Below are 10,008 nucleotides of genomic sequence, written 5' to 3'. Positions count from 1 at the left end.
AACAAAAATAAAAATAATTCTATAAAATTAAATCTTTATTGACTAGTATTTTATTTACTTAAACCTGTATGTTTAAAAATAAAATTATAGTCATTCTTACTTTACTATTTTTAACTGTTATTTTAATTTACTATTTCACATTGCTTATTACCATGAAATCTACAAAAGCAAAATAACATGAAATAAAGAAAAGACTATATTTAGGTGATTTCAAGTCAATCCATGTGACTTTTGGTGTATTTTTCAGAATTCATTATTTAAGCAAATAGAAGAAATGGATCAAGATAGCCTGGTAACCTTGAATGTTGAGCGCTGAAAAGGCACATATGGCCTTATAACTGTAGCATGGGAAGCTGATGGAAGTATTGATGACATATTTCCTACCTCGGGAGTGGTATGTAATGTTCAAAAATTGTAGAAGACACATACAAATTATGATTACTGTTGATATATGAGACCAGATCCTGCCTCAGTGATGAAATGCTATGATTTGTGTTTCTCTCTCTCTCTCTCTCTCTCTCTCTCTCTCTCTCTCTCTCTCTCTCTCTCCCTCTCTCCCTCTCTCCCTCTCTCCCCCCCTCTCTCCCTCTCTCCCTCTCCCTCCCTCCCTCTCTCTCTCTCTCTCTCTTTCCTTCGGTTGACTCATTGTTAAGTGTTGCTTCTATCTGGAGTAGCAATCCTGACAAAAATTCTATAGAGAAAAATGTTTAAGCCGGCATGCCGCCTTCTTTTATTTTTATAGAACTTTACATGTGTTATCTAGCAGATTTTCAGAAAGACTTTGTACACTAAATTAGAAAGAAATATAGGCTCCAGGATATGACAACTTGACTATATGATTTATTAGCTTAGGTTTAGAAATGGTTTACTTTTTCTTTTTCCTACCTTTCTTATTTTTAATGTAAAAGCTTTTCAATGTAAAATTGTGATGTTCTTACAGGTAAAAATTATTTTTAATGATCCTTTTAATATAGAAAATGTGAGTAATTTTTTCACCTAAATAAATATTTAATATGTATAAATAAATATTTTATAACTAGCTTACAAAAATGACAAATTTGAGTGAACTTTGAAACATTGTATTTGGATTAATTATTTGCCTGTCTGTACTATTATGTTGATTGTTTAGTTGCTTTAAACTAATATCTGAAAAAATGGAACAATTTAGTTATTCCCCTATCAAACCAACAATAAAAATAATTTCATTTCAGGGTACAATTACTTGAATCCAGATTAATATTCAGATGGCTTAGGTCTAGTTTTTGCTCTGTATATCTATATTTACATATTGAAAGAGAGAAAAAAAAGAGAGAGAGGGGGGGGGAGGGAGGGAGGGAGAGAGAGAGAGAGAGGGAGAGGGAGGAAGAATCTATAATCATGCACACAAAAAACTGAAAGTGGCAATAGTTGTATTAATGTTATAATTATTGGGGCTGGAAATATAGCTCAGCGGCAGGACACTTGCCTAACATGTGGCAGGTTTGATTCCCAACACTATGCACTTAAATCAACTAAGGTATTAATAAATAGTACATTGTAATATTAATAACACTATATGTTGATTATTATAAATGTCTATATTATTAGTAAATGTCATTAGTTTTCCTGCTAGTAGTGACTTCTGAAGAGGACTGTCTGGGAAAGATACAGGAATAGTGTAGGAAGGTGGTTTCCTTTCCCTTTCTACATGTTTTCTTTTTATGTTTTGAAATTTTATTCCATGTTCAAAAAAAAAAAACCTTTAATAATGAATTAAATATAGTATTACATCTAGATTTACAGGTCTAGAACTTTGATTTTTAAAGGAAAAGTAAAATTTACTAAACTTCTCTTGGAATATTATATATGAAAGGCATATTCAATACATGTTAAAATTGAGGGATAGGTCAGGCATGGTGGTGCACACCAGTAATCTTAGTAGCTTGGAAGGCCGAGGCAGGAAGATTGCAAATTCAAAGGCAGCCTCAGCAATTTAGTGAGGCCCTAGGCAACTTAGTGAGACCCTGTCTCAAAATTAAAAATTTTAAAAAAAGGGCTGGGGACGTGACTCAATGGTTAAGTGTCCCTGGGTTCATTCCCTGGTACCTCAACAATAAAATTTGTGGGATAGGTTTTGAAAACTTATTTATTTGCTAATGAGAATGAGCATTCCATAGAAACATTGCCTTTAATCTTGAACATCCCATGGATCCTGAAGTTGTCAGTGAGAATGTATACAGTTGAATATGAATCTTTTTGTGTGTGATAGAGCTGCTCATTCATGTAGATGAACTCATTTGTTCCATACTGAATAATATCAAGTTTCCAATGCAAATTAAATATTTTTCTTTCAAAATTAGCGGGGAGTGATGGTTTATTCTTTTTGTAATTTTTTTAAAATAAATGACAGCAGAATGCATTACAATTCTTATTACATATATACAGCATAATTTTTCATATCTCTGATTGTATATAAATTATGTTGACACCAATTCGTGTACTTTGGGTGATGATGTCTATCATATTCTACCATCCTTGTTAATTCTTGTAGTTCCAGCTACAAGGGAGATTGAGGCAGGAAAATTTATTGGGCCCAGGAGCTCAAGACTAGTATGCTCTACATAGTGAGACCTCACCTCACAAACACAACTGAAAACAGAAAAGCACTTTTTCTTTTACCCCACCTCCCAGGATGATGCTCCTGAGTTGGAAGAAGGATTTATCATCATCATCACTGAGGTAAACCTGGTGAACTCTGACTTCTCTGCAGAGCAGCCAAGTGTACAGAGACCAGGAATGGAAACAGCTGAGATAACGATTGAGGAAAATGATGATCCCAGAGGAATTTTTATATTTCATGTTACTAGGGTGAGTTGAATTTCATATATTTATAGTAATGTAGAAGCTCATCCCTAATGATTTGTTCAGTTTTTTTTTTATTTTCTGCAAAAACAATTGGCTTTGCTTGTAGGTATTTTAAAATAGATGAACAGCCAAATTTGTCTTTCAAATTAATTCTCAGTTCTCTTTGACCAGCTCAAAGGATTCATCAAGTTTATTTTTTTGTGAAATTTCAGAGTAAAAGTTCTAAAGACCTGTCATGCCTATTTCCGTTCTATTAACTTATAATTTGAAGAGTGAAGTATAAGATACAAGTGGAAGCAAAAAAGTTACAAGATGATGATTTAGGATAGTTGCCCCTTTTGTCTTACTTTTCAACATGTGTTCTTTATTCAAGGATGTTGGTGGAGTTATTACTGCTCATGAGGTGCCTCCACCCTTGAACGTTCTTCAGGTTCCTGTAGTCCGGCTGGCTGGAAGTTTCGAGACAGTAAATGTTTATTGGAAAGCAATACCAGGCACTGCTGGCCTGGAAGATTTTAATCCATCTCAAGGGATTCTTGAATTTGCAGATGGGCAAGTAAGTTTGTCATGAACATGTTAGTATTTTTTGATTCTTCTTCAAGAATTTTATAGGTATCTACCAAATGAGCATGCATTAATGATTGCCAGTTTTATTATAACTCTGAATGTTTCTGTGTCAAGTCAAACACAGATATTATTAATAAATGTGGGCCTAGGAAGAGAAATTTAAGAAGCAAGAATTACAACCTTTTTTTTTAATACTGGGGATTGAACTCAGGGGCATTTGGCCATTGAGCCATACCTCCAGCTCTTTTTTATATATTTTTTTTTAGAGACAGGGTCTCACTGATTTGCTTAGTGCCTCCCTAAGTTGCTGAGGCTGGGTTTGAACTCATGATCCTCCTGTCTCAGCCTCCTGAACCACTGGGATTATAGGCACTGTGCCTAGCTCACCGTTTTTTGAACTTCCCTACCTGATAACTTCCCTACCTGATTCCATTAAAAACCAAAAATTCTAAAACATGATAATGATTGACTTAGAGGTGCCTGCAGTGTATAAAAACCTACGTGATGAACTTGAATGTATTTATGATCACAAATGCTTTTATTCTATTTCTTATTTTTAATAAAGGTTAAGGACATTTTTTTTCACAATATCTTTATTTTTATGTGGTGCTGAGGATTGAACCCATATCTAGTGCATGCTAGGCAAGCACTGTACCACTGAGCCACAACCTCACCCTCTCTATTTATTTCCTAATGTTTATAAATGCATATTTTAATTTAGAATTTCCAATAAAAATTTTAAATATTAAATTAATGTCTCAAACTTACTTTATCTTATTAAAACCTGAAAAATGAATGACATTCTAGACTTAGGTCTACCAAGCTTAAAAATTACAAAATATTCCCAAAGTATTATAAATTTTCTAAATTGGGTGTTTTGTAATATATAAGAATGAGATATCTTTATAATATTTTCCATGAAAAGTGGAAAAGGCATATGCACAACCATGAAAATATTAGTAACTTCATATAGCAGAATCTATAGGTAGCTTTATTCTTGCCTTGACAAATCTGCATAGTATTCATAAACTTATTGGTTGCCGCTAGAGGCTCAGGAAATTCTGTTAAAAGATAAGCATGCAAATCTACATTTTTCTACACATAGAGACCTATTATAGTTAATGATTTTGAAATTGTGAGTTTTTGTTTTCTATTATCAGATCTAGAACTTTGCATCATTTCCTATTAACATGGAGGAGGAACTGTTAAGTACATGAGATTTTTACATTAAAAGCAGAAACTAAAAATTGATTTTTCACCAAAGCAACCTTCCAACTTTAGTTACGTCATCAGTAGTAATTCTGAGCACATAGTTGAAGTCTCATCATTTTCCAACATCCTTAGTATCATCCTGATCCTTGAAGTCCACATCAATATAGAAGACAGTCTGTATCCTGCAGTACCAATTTGAGGTGCACACATTTTAATGCGCTTCCATTTTAGCTTTTGATTTTGTTCAAGCTTTCGTTTATCTGAGTGTGACATCCAGATTTCTTGCTTCTCCTTGTTGTTAAATTAAAGGTTTTAGGTAGAAAACTTCATTTTCTGGTAAAGATCTATATCAAAGTATTGGAATTTACCTGTGGCATACAAAAAGAGACTTTAAATATTGAATATATACCTAGTATAGGTTTATGACCACTAGGGAAATCACAAGGTGAACCAAGGTTATTTATAAGTTTATAAAACTTTTAACATAAACTCAGAGAAATGAATTAAATCCTGATTTTTAAAAAATCTTAAAAAAAAACCCCAAAATCAAATTTGGCCTTTCTTCCTGCTTTTCTTTTCCCCTACATTAAATATATATATATATATATATATATATATATATATATATATATATATATATATATATATATATATTTGAAATCAATAGCATTTATATGAATTGCAGAAGTCAATGATAATTTTTATTGTTTCATTTGCTTTCATGTAATAAAACAAAGCACACTAGGTTTTATGTTTGTACAATAGTTGTTAGAGCATTCATAACACTTATAATATTTTTTCAAGATTAAGAAGTTCTTGTTTTTTCTATCTGTAAATATACTATATTTTATTACATTTATAATGTTTTATCTCAAAAATAGCAGACTGTAAATTTCTGACTTTCAACTACTATAAATATCATGATTTTAAAAGTATTACAAATCTAACAGGCAAAATTATTGCTTCTTTCTTTTGTGTCATGTTTCTAAGTTTCTATTGAAATATATATATAATGAAAAATTATTGCAATATTTCCTTCCCCTCCTCTCCCTCTCTTCCTCCCTATCTCTATTTTTCTCTTCCTCTCTCCTTTTCTTCCTTTCTTTTGTAGGTTACTGCAATGATACAAATCACCATAATTGATGATGCTGAGGTTGAACTCATGGAGTTGTTCAATATTTCCTTAATCCATGTGGCTGGAGGTGGCAGACTGGGGGATGATGTTGTGGTAACTGTGATTATTCCACAGAATGATTCTCCACTTGCAGTATTTGGATTTGAAAAACAGACTGTAAGTTAAATATATCAGGGGAGTGTGAAATTCTCATATAGTTTTAAGTAGAAAAGTGTCTGTTACTTTTGTTTTGAAATTCTTTATTACTCTTCCTTTACAAATCTCTCTTCAATTATCATTTGAGTTTGCTGTTAATTTAGGGGCCAATCCTCCCACATATACATACAGCTTGATATAATGTGAGCTCCTAACACCGGACAATTACAGAGGGAATGCAATTTCCTATTTATTGAGTATACTAGACCAAGAAGTACTTTTTGTCCATACCTTTTATTTTCTGTCTATTCTACAGATCACCATCCTGGCCACATAACAGGACTGTCATGGCCTGAATGTGGCGTCCCAGGATGGGTTTAGTTGATGAGGGAATTTTCCCTCAGTTCTGGTATGCTGTCATGTTCTTCCCTCTCCCTTCTAGAACACTTGGCTGTTTTCTTCCAAGACCTGAAAGAGGGAGTTCACTTATTATTGGTTCATCTTCTGAGGGAGGGAAAAAAGCTTCTTATGATTGGTTAATCATAAGAATTAAACATTTGTGTGGCGTAGCTTGGCAACTAATATTAAAGTATCACCACATCTGAAAGTACTATAACTCTATCATAATTATTATTACATGATCTCTGGGCCATAATAATTATGATTTTATCTTTTAAAGGAAATTCCCAGATGAAATATTCATAAAGATCCTTAGCAACTTTTCTGATTACATATGTCATCACTCCCTTTATTTAATCATTTATATTTGATCATTGTGGATAATTTTCAGTGATTAAACTGCTTGACTGCCCCTTGTCTTTACTGTCCTGAGCATGAAAGGCTAGACCTACAACTTACCTCTCAGAGCTGGGCTTTTCATACGCTCCAGAATTAAAATAGAGCTTAATAATTACCTAATGATTTGGTCAATGAAATTTCAATTTCATTAGGAAATAGGAACTATAAAAGGAACAGAGCACAGTTTTGCTGTGGCTCCATGAAACTCTCTTTCTTCCTTGGCAAAAAACTGCACAAGTGTTTCCAAGGAGTGATGGATTGGCAAAAGAATAGCTGTGATTATCTCTCAGACAGCATTAAAGTCTGAAAAAATAAAACAAATTTAAAGAGGAGAGTAAAATTTTCCATAATATTAGTATCCTAAGAGAGACAGCATTAATATTTTGTGTATTTTCAACCACATGGAATTCTTTGCATATTTTAATATCTATGAATAAGTAACTTAATTTTTTAATAAAATTCCTCTATTAGAGTATGAGCTTAGGTTAAAATTTCAGGTTTAGTGTTGAAATCTTTAGGTGGTAAAACCTTAATGTTTTTGCTTTGGAGTTCATCACACTTTTGGAGTTGGATGTTGGATATTGGGTTTTTAAGTTTCTCTTCCCTATATGGAAAATAAAGTTATGCTACTATTCATAAGTAATTTTTGCTTATTCATTTTATCTTAACTGCTAACATAAACTTTTGTGCTCTAAACCTAATTGAATCATGCCTGGAAATGATATCTTATCGAAATAGCCTTAAATTTCCAATTTGTCTTGAGATTCACAAGTGAGATTCAGGTTATTCAGTCTGCAGTGTATAATTCCTCATAACTGTTTTGTGGAGTAAATGAGTTCATGTACCTGGGCTTTCTTTACACTAAGTGTCAGTTGCTATTTTTATTGTGTAGAATGAATAGCTTCTTGGCAGCTCTTTCCAGCTGCTTTCCTTATATCCCATCTTTTTTATTGAGAAAGTCCCCAATAACATGGAGTTTATCTTTTAACATGTATATAAACATACAACATTGCACACACAGTAAACATTCTGTTAGCATTAATTGTGCCATAGATTAGACTGAGAACTGAAGAATATTGAGGAAAGATTAGTATTAATGTGTCAAAGTTAATAAGCTGCTCATAGAATAATGCAGTATATATGCCAAGACAATAGGAATATCAGAGATCTACAGAAATCTACATATGAAACCCAAACTAATGCTATATCTGTGGAATCAAAACCATCACAGGTATACAATTGATTTATAATGGATTACTTTCTTTTTTCTTTCTTAGTAAATATCAGTCTAAATATCAAACTACTTTCCAGGCCCCCTTTTTGCCAAATATGCATACACATCTGATTTCTGAGTTTCTGTGAATCTTAAAAAAAGCAAAGTGTATGAAGAACTGACAAATAATGGAAATTCAACACATATCAGTTAGCTCCAAATCTATATTATTGGTTTGAATGCAAAGTCTCATGGAAAACCAACCGACCAACCTATATTTCATGTTTGTTAAGTTTGTATCTGCCTTAAAAATGGAAGCATTGTGTTATTTTGCATTTGCACTGAAGGTGGATATTGTAGGTTCAATTCAGACTTTATTTCACTGAGTTAACGTGTAATTCATTTGAATTACTTATTTTAATAAGGACTTGTGTAAAAAATATACTGGCAAATTAATGTATCGAATCTCCTCTCTTTAAATCAAGTTAAACCTCTTTTAACTAAAAAACCTCTTTTTACTAAAGTAAGTAAACTGCAGATAATTGAGAGGACAGTTTGAAGTCTGTATTATGTGGGGAGCCTGAACACCTTTACAAAAAAACCCTAAATCTTAGTTCCTTCCCATAATGTTATTCTTTATACAAGAGTCCTATGCCAGTATTCCTAGTTGGCTAATTGTTATGGATACCTTGTCTTTAACTGATAACTCAGGTATCAGACTCCTTCTATCCTCTCTATTCACCTGACACATGGGAAAAGAGAGAATATGGAGGATTGTGTGGAAGTTTATGGCCAGAGTGTCAGCAGCATATGTTGCTCCTAGATATAATCTACTCACAAGAATTCAGTGGCTCCATCTAGTTGCAAGAGAAGATGGGCAATGCCATGTTGTTGAGTGTCTAAGAAGGATAGGAAGTGGGGTGAAATATTTTTCTCTGCCATGATTGTAACATTTCATGAATAGAATTCTAAATTCGAAAACTGCAGTCATCATGAAAAGAAGATTCTGTTTGTTTCTTCTGTTATTCTTTTTGTGTTACTGGATTTTCTTTCTTTCAGATAATGGTCAATGATTCCCTGTTTTCTGATGACAATTCATATGTGACATTGACAGTTGTCCTGTCCCCAGGGGGAAAGGGCGCCTTCCGACTTCGGTGGACTACAGACGAGAAAGCTAAGGATAATCTCAGTCCTTTAAGTGGGACACTTCATTTTGATGAGGTAATGGCAGCATGAGGACTCCTGTTATATTTCTCTAATTTGATATTTATAATTTGTAGTTTCTCTAATTTTGTCTAATTTCTCTTAGCATAATATTACTGTGAATTTATATGATAGTATTTAATACATCTGGAATATTTTGAAATTCCCTACACTGTGGGGAAAAAAATTCTTCTCTGAGGACTGGGGTTGTGGCTCAGTGGTAGATCACTCTCCTAGCATGCATGAGGCACTGGGTTCGATCCTCAACACTACATAAAAATAAAATGAAGATATTGTTTAAAAAATTCTTCTCAGAAAGAGGGAGAAAACTCCCAATTCTGCTGTCAGATTGTTTAATTCACACTCTATTTCTATCCCACGGCCAACATCTTACAGTTCCTTCTCTGACTGAGGGCAAAGTTCTGAGTATACAAAACTTTTATACTAAGAATAGGTTGATTGTGTCTCATATTAATACAATCTCGTAGATAGTCTCAGCTTTACAAATGCTTTAAATTTTTAACATTCCTGTACATTTTGAGAAAAAGATTGATATTATAGCTGCTCAGAAAACTGAATCAAGATACATAATTTAAGAATGGGAAGCCCATTACAATCCTTCTGTATGTATCTCAGCCCTCTACAACAACAAGTGAAGGTGAAAGGTTCTGTCTACTTTGATGAATGAACAGGATCTCTTTGACCATATGATTGGTTTCTACAAATAGTAGAACCAGAAACTAGGGGTCGTGCTTTGTTTTTTTTTTCTTCAGAGCTTTCACAACCAAAGAAAAAAATACAGTATTTTCTTTTGGTTTACTAATAGGTGAATAATAAATTAATTAGTGATGCCCTCTGACAGACTATTGCTCCTTAAATATTACCATTTTTGATGTATTGG

The sequence above is a fragment of the Urocitellus parryii genome, unplaced genomic scaffold (assembly GCF_045843805.1).
Source record: "Urocitellus parryii isolate mUroPar1 unplaced genomic scaffold, mUroPar1.hap1 Scaffold_71, whole genome shotgun sequence".
NCBI classification, from domain to species: domain Eukaryota; kingdom Metazoa; phylum Chordata; class Mammalia; order Rodentia; family Sciuridae; genus Urocitellus; species Urocitellus parryii.
Note: the sequence above shows the minus strand (reverse complement) of the source record.